At 41.3% G+C, this 16,071-nt stretch overlaps 1 long non-coding RNA gene across 1 annotated transcript; it reads right to left on the reverse strand.

The window, feature by feature from the left end:
* Nucleotides 1–2,426: 2,426 nt before the first annotated feature.
* On the reverse strand, nucleotides 2,427–12,320 carry LOC135295345 (uncharacterized). Its single transcript, XR_010357406.1, has 2 exons — nucleotides 12,219–12,320; nucleotides 2,427–2,696 (listed from the first exon to the last, which is right to left on the reverse strand). It is a non-coding gene; the product is annotated as an uncharacterized LOC135295345 (long non-coding RNA).
* Nucleotides 12,321–16,071: the final 3,751 nt, after the last annotated feature.

Consider the following 16,071-nt stretch of genomic DNA (forward strand, 5'->3'; position numbering starts at 1 on the left):
ACTCCTGAACCTGAAAGAGATCGTAATTCAGCTTTCCTTGTCAATCCACAGAAGTCTCCTGGTCCCAGGCCAGTTGCTCTCTCTGGCATCCAGCTCTGCAGAAACTGCAGTTCAGGTGGCTGGTCTCTGTTCAGATCAGCAGCCATGGTGTGATTCCCATCTGCATCCAACAAGACTTCAGTGGAAATTAGGAATAATCCTGCCAGCAAACTTCTGTGGAAGGATCATCCAGAGTCTGATGTGTTGCAAAACAAGTATTCTACTTGAATTTATGACTTTTAATATTCAGTCAGAAATAGTAGTTTCTGGAGCTGGTTTTTGATATGGTTTTGAAGATAGTCCTTACTATTAAAGATGGAGGGGTTGAAGATGGGAAGACTATTTTGTGAAACACTGCTGTTGAAGATAGTGCTGTTCTTCTGTATGTGAATTCAGTCTGGGTTGCAGGGGTTGGTTGTTTTCACTGACATGGTTCTCAGGGACACTAGGTGACAAATGTTTTTGTTCTGAGATGCACATATGAGAAGACCTTTATTTACTGGTGTTTCCAACATCACATTGGAGAGGTTTACATTTACTGCACCGGCCTGATATTGCTCCATCCAGAAAATTTAAGTCCACTTGTCCTTTGCCTTGCTAATATTGCAGACACAGAACAATCTTGTAAAAAGGTTCCAGCTGTCTCCTGGTCTATTTATGGGGTAAATACGGCCATCTCTGACTAAAACTTCAGACACGTTTTCACAGTTAGTAACCTGTTCATTATGTCTCCTTGTCCACCTGCTGTGGACTGAAATAATTTTAGGCAGCTCATCTTGTAGTGTCACTAGAGACTTCTCTTTGCCTTTTTACATTACCTGTATCATTTTGACAGAAACACCTTATATGGGAGCAGTAACTTCTGTGAGGAAGTTGGGACAAAATGTTCTACAGACACCCAGATAATGGTCTCTGCTCCTCTAATTCTTGTTAACTTCATTTACTCCTGTGCAAGAAGCCTCTTTGCTGAAATGACAAACACTTTGACATTACTGAGTAGGTATTAAGACCTCCATTAAAATTCTGGTGACTGTACTTGGATCCTTGCAGTGCTGTATGTGACAGGTTGGAGCCTGCCTGCAGCACGCTGTCAGATGCTTACACCTGTGGAACACACTGTAATTGTTTCGTGTCTCCCTCCACGAGCTGATCTACCTAAAGGGAAAAGTGTTTTTATTCCTAGCAGACACAGCAACCATTTTTCTAGCTTAGGAAGTCAGTGTTTGGGGCTATATGATTTTGTTGTCATTAGTTCCTCCTAGTCATATTTTGGGGACTGAAAGGCTTGTAAGGCTTGCAAACACAGCCAGTAAGCCTGATTTGTCATGCTGAGGAGAAACACTGTGAAGAGGAGCTTGAAGAAAACAACAAATATGCTCTGTGGAGCAGCCAAAGCATTATAGACTTTATCTGGGCTATGTACAATAACCTCTTCAGTCACTGTCACTTTCTAGAAGCGTGTAACAAGATGCAGAAATATAAAATAGTGCAGAGGCACTCTAGGAGCTTAATCAGAACATGGCTTATTACAGTGGAGTGCCAGTCTATAAAGAACTACTTGGTAATATCAGCTTCCTGTTAATCCCATAACAATCAGATAATGGTGCAATGTTGATTTATTCACTGATTTACTCTTAGCTAGATTGAAATAATGGAGTAAAATGAGCCCATTTAGACTGGTCCTTAAATTGAATGCTCCTAATTGCATTTGAAAGAATAGACCATAATGCATTTGAGTATCGCAATGACCCTGCTAATCTATGCAATTAGTTAACTATTTTGGAAAGGAGACAACCTTACATGTAGATTTGTCTTAAAAATTAGAATATATTTCTCATGTACTCTGTGTATAATTCTGTACTGAATTCATTGTCCATGTAAAATCCTCAGCTTTACTCCAATACTAGTCTCTTTCTGTGTAAGTTTGCAATGGAACAGCTCAATTACTGTATTATATTTCCATTTAATTATTCAACTAGAATTCTGAAATTTGCACAAATTCATTCTGGGTCACAGAGTTCAGCATGGGAGGGAATTCCAGATTACACATTCCATTAGATATTATCAAAAGGCCATCTGTCTTTCTTAGTGAGTTTCAATCACTCAAGAGCCTGAGGATATTTAGGCAGGAAAGGAGAAGTAAGACAGAAAAACTCTTGCAGTAAATATCTGACTAAGGCACTTGCAAATTTCTAATGTTTCTAGAGGGGTAGGGGCTGACTGCAATTTTACAAGAATCTCCTGCTCCTCTTAATGTTTCTCATCCTCATATTTTTGGAGAATCACTTTTCAATTTATGTCTCAGCAAAGACTTGGTGATCTCCTGTCTGTTGAAGCTGCTGGCTATACTCCTGGCTACTGAAATAAAACAAATGGAGGAGACAGGCTGGTGCTGGGCATTTGAGGACTGCTTCCAGTCAGGATCCCCTCCTTGCCTTTATTCAAAGATGGCCATATTGCCAAGCAGGCATCATTTAAAATGAGATGTCTGTGTTAAACTCTTCTGTGTGTATTTGCATCGTGGTCCATTTTTGCATACAGCTGATCATTTCCACGTTTCTACTGTGTGCAGCTGCAAATGGGAGTAATTGAGAGCAGGAGACTGTGCATCCCCACAGCCTGGAGCTGAACCCACCAGTTCCACCTGCTGGGTGTCCCTGAAGATAAAAGAGACAAGCTGGATGAGACTGGACTATTACTGTCTTCCTGCATTTCTGTGTTTAAACATTTAATTTCTAGGGTTTTCAGAGGTTATGGCTATTTTTATGCCTGGCCTCAGATTCATGCCCCACCCTTGTCCTGATGCATGCATGAAAGAAGTCCCAGGAACACTCTAGCCTTTAGCCTTCCAAGTACAATGGAATGCTTTATGCCTGTACAATTAATGCGCTTTTAAAATATGCTGTATGAGCTTTGTTTGTTGATATTTCTGGATTCTTTCCTAAATAATGCAAATGTTTTCAAGTCATGAGACAACTGTTACAATAACAGAATCTGACACTCTGCTTAACACTGATGGAGTATTTTAAGAGAATCTCCTGGGAGATGAGCAATAAATGGTTTATCAGACTCTTTGCAGGAAATAGTTTGGGAAAAAACTATCAGAAGGGCTGCAAAGAGGCCTATAAAGCTAGTGGCACACAATTTCTGCAAGTTTCCCTTCCTGAGCTCGTGGAATTGGTGGGAAAAAAGTGCAAGAGTAAAGGCACTGGATGCATCCACACCTCCAGCTGTAGATTAGGCTGAGAAACTTTCAGGTTCCTCAGATTTTGTAGTAGATAGCTCTCTTGATAGTAGAGCTATCCAAGGACAAATAAAGACAACAATTTCTAGGGGCTGCAGCACCATCAGCAGTAGAGGAGAAACCTCTCCCCTACAAAAGCCACCTGCCTGATGGGCTCCACTACATCCAATGCAGGTTATTCTGTTCCCTTTCAATCAAACATTACAAGCACTCTTGGGACAATATGAATGGTGAAATGGTCAGGTGTCCTCACTTTGAGGGTGTTATGACCCAGCTGAGTGTCCTGTGAAGTGTGCTGTTTGTCAGGAGTCCAAGTCCAGGTGCTCATTGTTAAATCTTGAGTTCTTTGCCATGAATTAAAATAAAAACATATTAAGATAGTCACAGCATGGGTGAGGTCATCTGGTCCAACCCTGCTGCTCAAGCAGGGCCCCCTAAAGTTGATTGCCCAGCCCATACTTCAACAGCATGTCTATGAGGAGGTTATCAGAGACAGTTCCAAGAGCCTTACTGAAGTCAAGGAAGAAAAGATTTCCTGTTCTCCCCCCATCCGCAAGATGCTCATTTCATCATAGATGTTTGTCTAGTTGCCAAGTGTGACCTGCCTTTATGAATTCATGATAACTACTCCTAATTTCCTCCTTGTCCTTCATGTGCCTAGAAATTATTTCCAGCATGACTTGTTCCATCACCTTACTAGAGACTGAGATGAGGTCCATTGGCCTGTAATTTCCTGGGTTCTCCTTTTGCCCTTTTTGAATACAGAAGGGATAACAGCAAGAGGACAGAGAATGTGCACATGAGATGGATGGTTTCAAGTTCCTGGTGTCTGATAAAATTCATCATACTGTATTTACAGAGCACCAGCAGTTCAGGAGTTGTTGGTGGCATAGTTAAGAGCTTCTGAAAAAAAGACTGAGGCCTTAGAAAATCAGAAATGAGAAAATTTTGTACTTAATTTCTAAAAGAAAAAGATGGGACCAGTCAGCTTAGCCTCAATTCCTAAAATTGACTGGAGGAATTACTAAAGTTGTTGTTGAGCACCTGGAAGTTACAATAAAGGCAAAATTGTCAAGACCAATTCACATGAAAACAGTCTAATATCTTCTGACAGGTTTGGCTGATAGGAGAGGATCTGTATCATTTCTTGACTTTGGTGGAACTATTACACCTGACATCCTCATATGGAAGCTAGAAAACTCAGTTCCGAAAAAAACGTAGCAAAAAAATGTACAAAAATGCATTGCTTTAAGAATAGATACCAATAGTTTGCTGCGGCAATGGGTATTTATGGTCATCTGAACTACCTCTCCTACACAAACAGCACTGCCTCAGAACCTCCTTCCCTTTGCAGACTTTCTTTCCCTTTCTAAATGAATATTTCAGGCTGCATAAATATATAAATATATATATATATGTCCCTGCATATATATGTGCTAAGTCACTTGGACTTTTTCTGGGAAAAAGAGCAGGAGATAATTAGGCAATATTGCTGATAGGCAAAAAAAAAAAGATATGTCAGAAGGGAAGGCTTCTGTTGGGTAAGTTTATTGGAATGTGGCACTATGGGGCATGAATGTGAGAGTGGAGTCCCAGCTAAAAACATGGTCTGAGGAGTCCTGTAGTTTATGTGAGTTTCTCAATCCTTCTCTGCCAGTTTACATTTTCAACTTGCTTTCCTGCCTTAGAATTGATTTCTGTGCTCCCAATATTCATGGAAAACTGAAATTCAGAACAAGGTTTAGAGCCACGTGTCACAGCTTCCCAGTTTCCTAACATCTTCCTCTCTGAATCCTCTCTCCTGCCACTGTTGAAAATAATATTTATAGAGAGCTTGCTTGTGTGATGAAACCACTGCCTGTCAGGCACATCAATATCCAAACAGAAAAGTAGATGTGAGCTAAATCTTTGGACAATAGTCTTGAGATTTCATAGGAATGGAGTTTAAAATATCTTATATCACATGGCCTAGTATAGCCAAGGATGAGAATGTGGAAGGGATTATGATATTTCTAAAGGATGATAAGGACTGGAAATAATGGTGCTACTGCATATTTTCAAAGCCTTCCCTTGCAAAAAGAAGAACCTTGTGAATAATAGAGCTAGACAAAGGCTGCTCCAGGAAATTCACACCAGACACCACTAACAAGGACGTGGGAACTGTCCTGCGTTAGCAGCTTCCAGGTAGGCATAGAATCGTTAAGGTTGGAAAAGACCTTTAAGTTCATAATGTCCAACCATCAACCTCACACCACCACCGTGTTCACCATTAAACCAAGCCTTTAAATGCCATGGCCAACACACAAGTGTTTTTTGAACACTTCCAGAGATGGTGACTCCACCACTTGCACGGACAGTCAGTTCCAGTGCTTTATAACCCTGTCCATGAAAAGGTTTTTCCTAATATCTAATCTAAACCTCCTCTGGCACAACTTGAGGCTGTTTCCTTATTGTAGAAACCTTTCTCCCAGCCATCTCCATTGTCTGAACTTCCACATCAGGCATAGACATGGTGGTTTCTTTGTGAGGAAATTGGGAATAATATGGAAAAGCTCATAGAGCATAAGTAAAGTGTAGGGTTAGTTCAAGTGTGAGATGGATGATGAGAGTTGCTGTGCTTTTGAGATGGATTTCCCAAATTGCATCTTTCTGCAGTGAAGGTGGAGCTGAGTTCTTTCTGTGTCTTTTTCTGCCTTAAATTTATCACTGTCACTGTCCAGATCTGGGTAAAACCTGCACATTTGACTTCACACACTAGGCAGCAGTGCTCAGTCCCCTACCCCTTGCTGAGCTGGTCCCCTTTAGTTCAATAATAAATAACAGTGTTTATTGGAGCAGGATGTGGCTGGCTGCTAATGTCATCCAGTTGGTACAAATCTGCCAGAGAAGCGTGGAAGCTGCTGCTAGGAGCTCTCCTCATGTAAATTCATTGTCTGTATTTCCACAGCTGCATGCCAGATAGGGAAGTCTTGTTTGAAACAAAAGTAGTTGAGTGAGCCTTACATCGGGAAGCAGAGGGAAGAGACACGAGACCTCCAAATAGTTTATACCCTTTGTCTAAAGCAACAGGTATCCTAATTGTTTATTCCTTGTTAAAGTCCCTTTGTCCTTCTTGTTCTTGATCTGTTGGGTTTTTTGTGGGTGTGTTTGTTTGCATATTTTGAGGGGTTTTTTTTCTTTTTAAATGTTACCAAGTTAAATTTTTCCTCTTGGATTCCCACATGGTGATGTAAGATTCCTGCAGAACTCCCACAAAAGTGGGGTTTGTCCAGAGGACACAGTAATTCCTGTCCTGCTGCAGAGAGGAGACTGGGAGAACGTGCTGCAGCAAGCAGGAGCAATGCAGCAGGAACCCTTAAAGTGCAGACATAGGTTTGAGCTGAGATGAATGTCAGATGTTGCAGGAGATGTACAGGCTGCCTGTGGGAATCACTCCTCATGGTCTTTCTTGACCTGCACCATTCTTAAAGACAGTCTCTTTGTAACTGCTTCCATAACTTTTATGGGATGAAAAAAACCCTTGGGGTTTTTTTTTTTTTTAGGACAAATATCTCTGTGAAGCTTTCTGTGGATTATTATTGCCTATCTAATGCCAATTAATTATTAATCTTTTTAGAGCTGCAGGTATGTGTGAATAACATATTTAAGCACTGAAATTTGGATGGGCTCCAATTTTAAGCTGGTCTACACAGACCTGGAACCCCCAAAAATCTTCACCCTCACTTCTGGGTCAGGGAGCAGGTCACTGCTGGCACCCTGGCTGTAAACACAACTCAGGCTCTTACAAAGGCTTGATGAGTTTTTCTGTCCAGCTCCTTTCTGAACACTTAACCCAAGGTTAAAATTTCAGACTGAGCTGGGCCCTGCAGTGAGTAGCTCAGAGAGGGTGAGGGTGACTTCCCTGGGAGGTGCAGCTGAAACCCCCACCAAAGATGGGAATTGTGGGAACATGCTTACCGGAAGGAGCCAGGGAACAGCTGGAGGAATAAAGAGAAGGCAGAGAGGAGGAGAGCAAACAAGAGAAGTTTTGGACAGCCAAATTTCTGCCCTTTGCTTACCTGTATGGTTCCTGTAGGTTGCTATTTTAACCAGGACCTTCAGGCAACAACTGCCAAGAACAAATCCCTTTTCTTATGTGCTTAATTGAATTGAAAATTAACAATAGACTAGATCTGGCACTTGACTGGACTTTTTTTTGCCAGTGTTCAGAAAAGGAAACAGCAGCTTAAGGACAAATAGGTCTCTCAGCTCTGATATTTCTCAGAGTCGTGTCACCAGATGGAAGAAGTGATGGCACTGTATGGTGCAAAATGCTGAGAAAGCCTTAAAAAAATCACAGGCTTGATATGGATCCAATTATGTTCAGGACTAGGATGTGTTATTCTAGCATACCACAGCAAACTATAAGCTTGTTGAGAATGAAGTACCAATGGAAAAAAAAAAAAAATCACATTTCCATGATACTAAGGCAAGCCAGAGAGAGATAGAGAGAGTGTGCCTGGGAACAGCATGTTATAGGGACTTCATGTCTGCAAGGGAGCTGTGCTAATGACTTCCCAGTGGGTGGAATGGAGAGGAAGTCTTATCTCCAGACTCCTCAGAGATAGGCAGTTGGAAAACACCGGCTCCTAAGCTAATATTTCTGCCTGGCTAATAGAAGTGCAGAAGTCAAAGATATGGTATGTGTTATGTGTCAAAGCTGCAACAGTTTTCACCAAGTCTAAATCGTAACTGCATTGTCAGGCAGAAAACCTTATGGGGAATGCAAGGATAATGACAAAAATAACAGGAAGATAAATAAAAGGTGGAATCCAAGGAGCCACCCAACCATCTGAAATCCTACTATATATAATTTGCTTCTAAGAGAAGTGTTCTCTTGTGGCAGACAGACAAAGATGCATCATTGGTTGAAGTAAATCAGAATTGCCCTTCTGAAGCCAGCAAAGCCATATTGATTTACATTACTTGATGGTCTCTGCTTGAAAATTCCTCATTGTAACAAATACTATAAAACTCTAGGTTTGTCACCAGCAAAGAGCCTTTAGGGATGGCAGAAGGGAGTCATCCTTCCTGCTTGAACAACAGGATTACTCAAATGGGAAACAGGCTTGCACCAGTCTTCCTTCAGGATATGATGCCACAGCACTATGAGGCAGAGCAGTATGGGCAGTAATCCTGGAAAGCAGATGAGTCGCCAAAAACCAGGAACGTCTGGCAGGTGAAAATGTTAAACAGGAAGGAAAGGCAAAAAGAAAGAGAGGCTTGTAAACAGGACATGAGTGTTTTACTGGCCATACACTCATGGCCAAGGAGCTGCATGGATGGATCTGTACCACAGAAGCAGAAAATGAAGTAGGATAGTCTCCATGGGGTCTGTGTGAGGAGCATGGTGAAGCCCCAGTCTTGCTTGGAAAAGGAAGGTTGGTTGGGGATTTAGGCTTTGTAGGAATGGAGAACTGACTTTAATCCATGACTTGATTTGAAAGTAGCACACCACTGTGCACAGGTTTGGGAATGCTGCATTCTTGGCCCCAGCAGAGGCTTGCCACCCTCAGGAGCCCCACAAATTATCAGCCATCAAGTAAACAAGTCCTGATATATACTCTGTTTCTATTAATGGTGCCTTTCTTATTGCAAACAGGGGTCAATTCTTTCTTTATCTCATTGTCTGAGTGGGGACTGTTAGTGGATGTCATCTTTCTACATTTATTGTATGCCACAGGAGCTTGCTTTGTACTGTAGTACAATCCCACACAACAGAGGGAGTGCAGAAACTAAGCAAGCAAAATCATGCAGGAATTCACAGAGCTTGTCATTGCCTGTGTTTAACACACACTAGAACCAGCAAGCTCATAATCAACATTTTTTGTTATTCAAAAGACCTCCCAAGCCACTTCCATCAGCTACACGACATTGGGGGAGGAGAATCTGCGCTTATTTTCTAAGACATAAAGCAGATGTTTCATGTTTTATGGATGGAGAAGACACCACAGGTACCTTTACATATACAAACACATCATCGTGTGCTCATGTGCCCAAGCTTAAGCATTGCATGTCTTAGTCCAAAGTCCTATTGTATCTTGTGCTTTTTAGTAAGAAATTTGCTTTTGGTTTTCTTTGGTACTCAAAGTTTGGCAAGCTGTTTTTTCCATCTCTTTTCTTGGTATTGTGGCAGCAGCAATCTAATACTATTTACCTAGAAGGCTTCCTTCTGAAATATATCTATTTGTCTTCTGTCTAAACTGTCCCCCCTCATATTTCATGCGCCTATAGGATTTAATTTCTGTTTTTAAAAGCAGAGAAGAAATTATAGCCTGTGACTTGATAAGGACACTTTGCAGCAATCTTGACTTTTGATACAGATGACCCTTATTTTCCCATGTGTAAAATTCAGATTCAAAATTTTCTTCTGTTTTGCTGCAAGGCCTGATTTCCCAGTTTGTTTAAGACCTTGGAATGGGAAATAATTGTGAAGTGCACAGAGAGCTAAATTAGCCTGGGCAGTAGAAATATACTTTAATGGGGCCAGACTGATTGAAGTAGCTGAGGTTGCACAAGTATTTTGAGACAGTGCTGCTTTGCAGCCAGACCCTTTGCACTAAAGGATTTCCCCTGAAAGCGTGGAGCATCAGGAGATTATCTGCCCAGCTGGCTGACTAACAGTCTTGAGTGAACACACACACTTCAGTTTAATTGTCTTCAGTGTGACAGCCACCTCACTAAATGCAGAAACACAATGATATTAAAATTATGCACCCTCAAAGGTTGAATTCCCATGGGTCATTAATTATACAAACATGCAGAGTTCTTCCATACATTTTTTAAACAATACTGTTACAATATGGATTGTATATTGAAAACTAAAAATGAATCTGGAATCCTTGGAGGGCTTGAGGATGACTCAGACAGTGTAAAGGATTTGTCATGTTGTCCTGAGGATATGACAGTAATTTATACTGATATGGTTGTGGTGACAGGGAGCCACATCCTGCAGACCCTACTGAGGCAATCTGTCCCACATCCCTACTGGCCACATCCCACCAGAGGATATCTGTGAGAGATACAATGATAGTCCCAGCATCTGAATCCCTAGCAAGTTGGCACATCCCCAGAACAAATCCATCATTTGCACACATTTGTATCAAATGGATTGGACTGGGATCCAAAAGGATGTGGCTGTTACTGGCTGCAGGAGCTGCCCTGGATGCCAGTTTCCCTGGGCTGACAGGGTAACAATGTGAGGAAGGCATCTCCTGCTCCTGAGGCCCTTCCTGAGGGACATCCCATATGGGGCATGGCAGACCTAGCACTTGGCTGAAATTCTCTGTGTGACTGCTGTGCTCAGCCCTTTCAAAGGCTCAGCCTGGCAGCCTGCTCACATTTTGTCCCTGATTTCCTGGGTCTCAACATCCTTACCCTTCCACAGAAATATATAAAACACTGGGGAGCTTTTCTCCCCACCAGCTGACTTTTCAATTTTGCTTTTTCTGTAAGGGCTTCTCCCTGGAGCTCCCCAGCAAGACTGAGGAAAACTCCCACACAATTTATTTAACTGGCTTCTCACCCGCTGGTCTCAAAGGCACATGCTGGGCAGTCACTCATGCAGCAGCATGTCCCTGGCCTGGGGTGCCAAACTGAGGGGCTTCACAGTCAGCCCTGAGGGTTCAAAGAACGTCTGATAACCCCCTACTGCCACTGGGCTGCTCATGACCTCACAATGTATATATGCATATATACACATATACACATACATATATATACATACATATATATATATATATTCTTTTGTGCATATGTTTGTGTATTTATACAGTCAAGGTATACAGAAAGCATGAAGTGAATTCTAACATACAGTGACAACACTTTTTACCCCAAAACTGCTTTCTTGTCTTAACACTTTGCAGTTTAATTTAGGGTGCAAATTCATCCTGAATGACTCCAACATGATGGCAGGATGCACTCATCTGTTCACTTTTGAATATGAAAATCCTCAAGGGACATCAATCAAGCTTTCCTAGTGACTTCCCACATACATCCATCCATCTTCCATATTTTTGTACATGCTCAGGATGCAGTAAGCTTGAAAACAGAAAAGTTACAAACCCAGAGCTATGCAACGTTGTATAAAATAACAGTATGTCTCTGGTCGTAATTAACTGCAGAACTGACACTAAATTAAAGCCAGCATATATGGATGTGTATATGTAGGTTTTAAATCCAGTGGATATAGAAAAAAAATTGGGCATTGCCAGAAGGACAGAAAAAAGAAGCCATGAGATGTTCCAGAGTCTTTGTTGTGCAGTATGGGTAGAGAGAAAAGTAGGATATGGTCCAGGTTTGGTGAAGGTGCTGATGTTCATTATCTAGGAAAGTGACATATTATCTCTTTTTCTGTGTTTTTAATTCTAACAGGAGTTCTTTCCTGTACAATTGCCAGAGTCTTGCTCTGTGAATGAGTTCTCTACTTGTCAGCTGGTTTTAAGGAAGCCCTGCTTTCCTGTCTTTCTGTAACTTAGCTCCCTATGTGAGGCTTGAGTTGACCCTGTCAAGAGCCAGCTTCACTCTGGCATAACTCTTGAGGTCACCAAAATACATAAACTTTCCCACCACCTCTAGATGCCCTCCCCTGGGAAGTATCATCCTACATACACATGTATATATAGAATAGAAACATAAAACCTGGGAACTCTGAGAAGGCAGCAGCCTCCATGACTTACAGGCACAGGGCATGTGATGGAAGTGGGAACATCCCCTGAAAGTTCAACCCAAGATTTGTCCCACGTGTATTACATGCCATGATAATATACATTAAAGTGTCTCAAATTTTAAATATACTCCAGATGCTTTTTCCTGCCCTTTCCTCCCACTCAGCTTGACTTTCCCCCAGCTGATTGATTCTCATAGTTTATGTTCAGGGATTCAGTGTTTTGCTTACTTGCCAAATTAGCTGTTTTCGGCACACCAAAAGCTGCCCCTTGAGCCTGGGGAAATGCAGCGTCATCTGCTGAGGAGCTACAGTGTATGAGAATGGGATGAGCAATCAGAGTGGGAGTGTTCAGCTGTACTCAGCACCAGACAAACACTGGGCTTTGTGAAGTCAGCAGGACTTTTCCCAACAATTCTGAAAGTACAGAATCAGGCCAGTGTTGGAAGAGCTGACAAATGCAGTCTATCAAACAACAGGGAATCATTCCTTCTGCTGTGATTCTGACTTCTTTTCATATTTTTCCTTTTGTATGCTTCCTAAAACATGAAAATTGTAGGCTACCTTTTGTCCCAGGTTGCCTGCTGCATGTAACTTATAATTCTCCATTGCTTCAAATTTTTAGTGATGGGCAAACCCTACAAATATCCAGAAATCCCCCCACCATTTTTTATTCTCTGCCTTTGTACTGCAAACTCACACCTTCCCTCTCCCCAGAGGAGGAAGCAGCATGGTCTTGTTCTATTAGAGAGCTCACGGAGATTGTTCTCTAGGCACCAATTCTGTGTGTAGCCTGTAAAAATGAAAGGAAGATGCAAACACACCTGGGACACGACCCAAAGAGGAGAGATATTCAAGAACAGCCCTGGATGCAGAACAAGCTGTGATCCCATGAGTCACAGAGTTTTGGTTTCCTTCTCTGGCAGCTGTCAGTGCCGGTGAGATCCCAAGTGAGTTTGGATATCTCTCAGCCCTCTTTAGCCCTGGAAGCTAAAACCTGTGGGAAGTTTTTGGAATCTGCTTTACACATACAGGATGGAGGAAAAAAGCAATATGTCAAAATTCTCATGAGGGCATGCAGGGAAGTGCTGATACGAGGAAGGGGGAGGGCTGACAGGCAGCTTCCTTTTCAGGGTGATTGCACAAAACCTCTACAGCCTCCACTTTTGTTTGATTCATTCAAATAGTTCTTCCTGTATCTAGTTATTTACATATTAACAGGAATAATATTACTCATATCTGATGATAATGATTACCCAACTGTACCTAGATGTACTAAGATAAAAGAGTATTTTTTTCTGATGTTTTAAAGTAAGAACCGTATATATATTCTTATCATTAAACTTATCAGACTGCAGACAACACATATACAGAAAGCATCATCTGTCATGGATGAGAGAACATGAGAGAGCTGGATTTTCCTGCCTTGTCTTGTTTTGCCATGCCTGTCCTGGCCTTTCATCAGAGGCAGAGACCACTCATAAGCTCTGTGGTGACATCAGCCAGTGAAATTTGTTCTCCACAGCACTTTAAGGGGGGAGGTCTCCTTATTGCTGTACTGAATCACTGGTGATATCAAAACTCAAGATCCCTTGAGATCTCCTCAGGATCTCTTGGCTGGTACCCCATGTCAGCTCACCCCATCTCACCTACAGGCGTCACTTGTTTGGCTCCTCAGCAGAGAGCAATCACATCCATTTGTCCACATATCCCCTAGAATTGACATTTTAGTGAACTACATTCCCTAATGCTGCTCTTCCTTGGTTTTGTGATGCCTACTTTTTTTCTTTTTTCTAGTGTGAAAGAACACATTTGATTGCTTATGAACCAGAAGAAGCAGCACAATGGCAGAGAACATAGGCAATTCACTGGCATAATAGACTAAAGTAAATACAACCTGCAGTGCACAGGTCAAAGGGAATTCCAAAATCATCATGCTTTTCCTTGGCACTTTATTGTGGACATTTATTATTGTTTTATTTGTTGCTGGTTTTGCAGCAACTTTATTTTTCTACTCTCTCTGACTCAATTCTTTACTAATTCACGGAAGTATTACATTACATTATATTCCTCAGCTTTGTCTTCTTTAGACAGAGAAAAACATGGTGCTAATTACTCCACTTATATTATTTTTTGCATATTCTTAATATATTCTTTAGATATAACATTCCCAATAGCCTTTCACTCTTTCAGCTCACATTTATTTTTCTTGAACTTGTAACTCCTACTGTACACAGCAGTACAGATGATATCTCCCTGCTGCCTAATGCAGTGGCATTAATATTTCTCCATTTCTGCTAGACAAACTAAGGTTTAAGGAATGCATTTGCACTTTTCACAGCCTCACCAGACTGGTAACCTACAATAATCAAATGACAACTAATACTCTTCTTCCTTTATCCTTTTGCATAGTGTCCCTGGTTTATAGCAGAAAATCTTGTGAATTGTTTGGATGTACATTATTCCTGCCTTTCAAGCTTTTGCATGTAATTTCATTTCAATTATGTGAGTCTGCAAAATCATTAATTTTTTCACTCAAGATATTCGAAGCCTTGTAGCAAAATGTCTTTAGCACATTTCAATAGCACACTCACTTTGGATCAAATATATTGGTGAAAACATTAAATAAGATCAGCCCCAAGATGAAACCTTGAAAAACTCTGGTCATAACCTCCCTCCAGGCAACAGCTCTCTTTTCACTAGCCTGGTCTTCTGTTCATCTGCTCTCTTCTCCCTTACATTTCCCATACCAGTGCTAATTTATACTAATGGTTTCCAATGTAACAAAGTACCATAAGCTTTAGAGAATCAATACATATATTTCCTTTGTCTGAAAAATCAACACCATTAAAAAAAAAAGGTACCAAATACTATTGTATTTGATATATACCTTTGATAAACCCGTGGGGTTTTTAATAGTATCTTTCATTCTTCTCCATATTTTTGATATTTCTTGCCTTTAAAGTCTATTCTAAAGCCCTTATCTGTCAGAGATCAGGTCAGTTATCCACCAGAGTTACTAGGACCAGAATGATGATCCACCATAGCACAGACTACCTTCCCATCTTCTTGGAAAATACGTCATGAAAGGCTCCACTTGTTACTCTCTATTCCAATTACACCATCTCTAAGATGAAAAAGTGAAAAAGTGCTGAAGATCCTTGCTACTGGCCCTGCAGTTGTACATCCATATTCTTTGTGGATGATGGGCTCTAGCCCAGGTGCTTTGTCATTTTTGACCTGAGCACTGAATTTTGCTTTTCTCGTCCTTGTTGCAACGCTCACTTTAATTAATAGTGCTCCTCTGCCTCCTGTTTTTTTATTGACCTTCCTTTGGAAGTACATTAAGAAGGGTCACTGAGTTTTGTGCATGTGACTCAGGCTCATTGTCCCCCACTGCAGCTGAACAGATACCATCAGGATCTTCCCAGTCAATTCCCTTTGTGGGACTTGGGTTCCTGGCCCTCCACATCACTTTTTTGGAGAGGTCACTAACTCCTGTTTTTCCATACTTTGGATATCTTGATAATCTTGCACTGAGTCAGATGCGTTTGTTGTTCTGATAGAAATAACATAACCCACAGATAAAGAGCCAAATTTCTCCACAGAGTCAGTCAGATTGCCCTAGGCAGGATCCTTAATGGGCCTCATCTCTTCTCAGATAAGCTGTGTTTTCCCCATGTTTATACCTCTGTTCAGAAGCTCCCATACCTCTGTTCAGATAGGGCATAGATATCCAAATATTAGAATTTGCAAAATGTTTTTTTTACTAAAAAGTAAAGTGAATTTTTACCTTTGTTTTTCAGATAATGTGGGTGTTTTTTGTAAGCTTTGAAGTGACTATTTCTGTTGCTTAATAGATCCCTCAGGATCTTTCTGGGTGTTGCAGGGAATATGGATGGTTTGTGATGCTTCCACACAGTTGTGCTGCAATAGGTTTATGTGCTCCCTTACTGAGAAGCAACTGTCCAGACCCCTGTGTGTTTAACCACTGGAATGCTCAGAGCCACACACACTTCATCTCCCACCCACACAGCACAAGGGAATGACAAAACACAAGTCCTGAAATGTACCTAACTGTGCC

This window comes from Passer domesticus, chromosome 2 (genome assembly GCF_036417665.1).
Source record: "Passer domesticus isolate bPasDom1 chromosome 2, bPasDom1.hap1, whole genome shotgun sequence".
NCBI classification, from domain to species: domain Eukaryota; kingdom Metazoa; phylum Chordata; class Aves; order Passeriformes; family Passeridae; genus Passer; species Passer domesticus.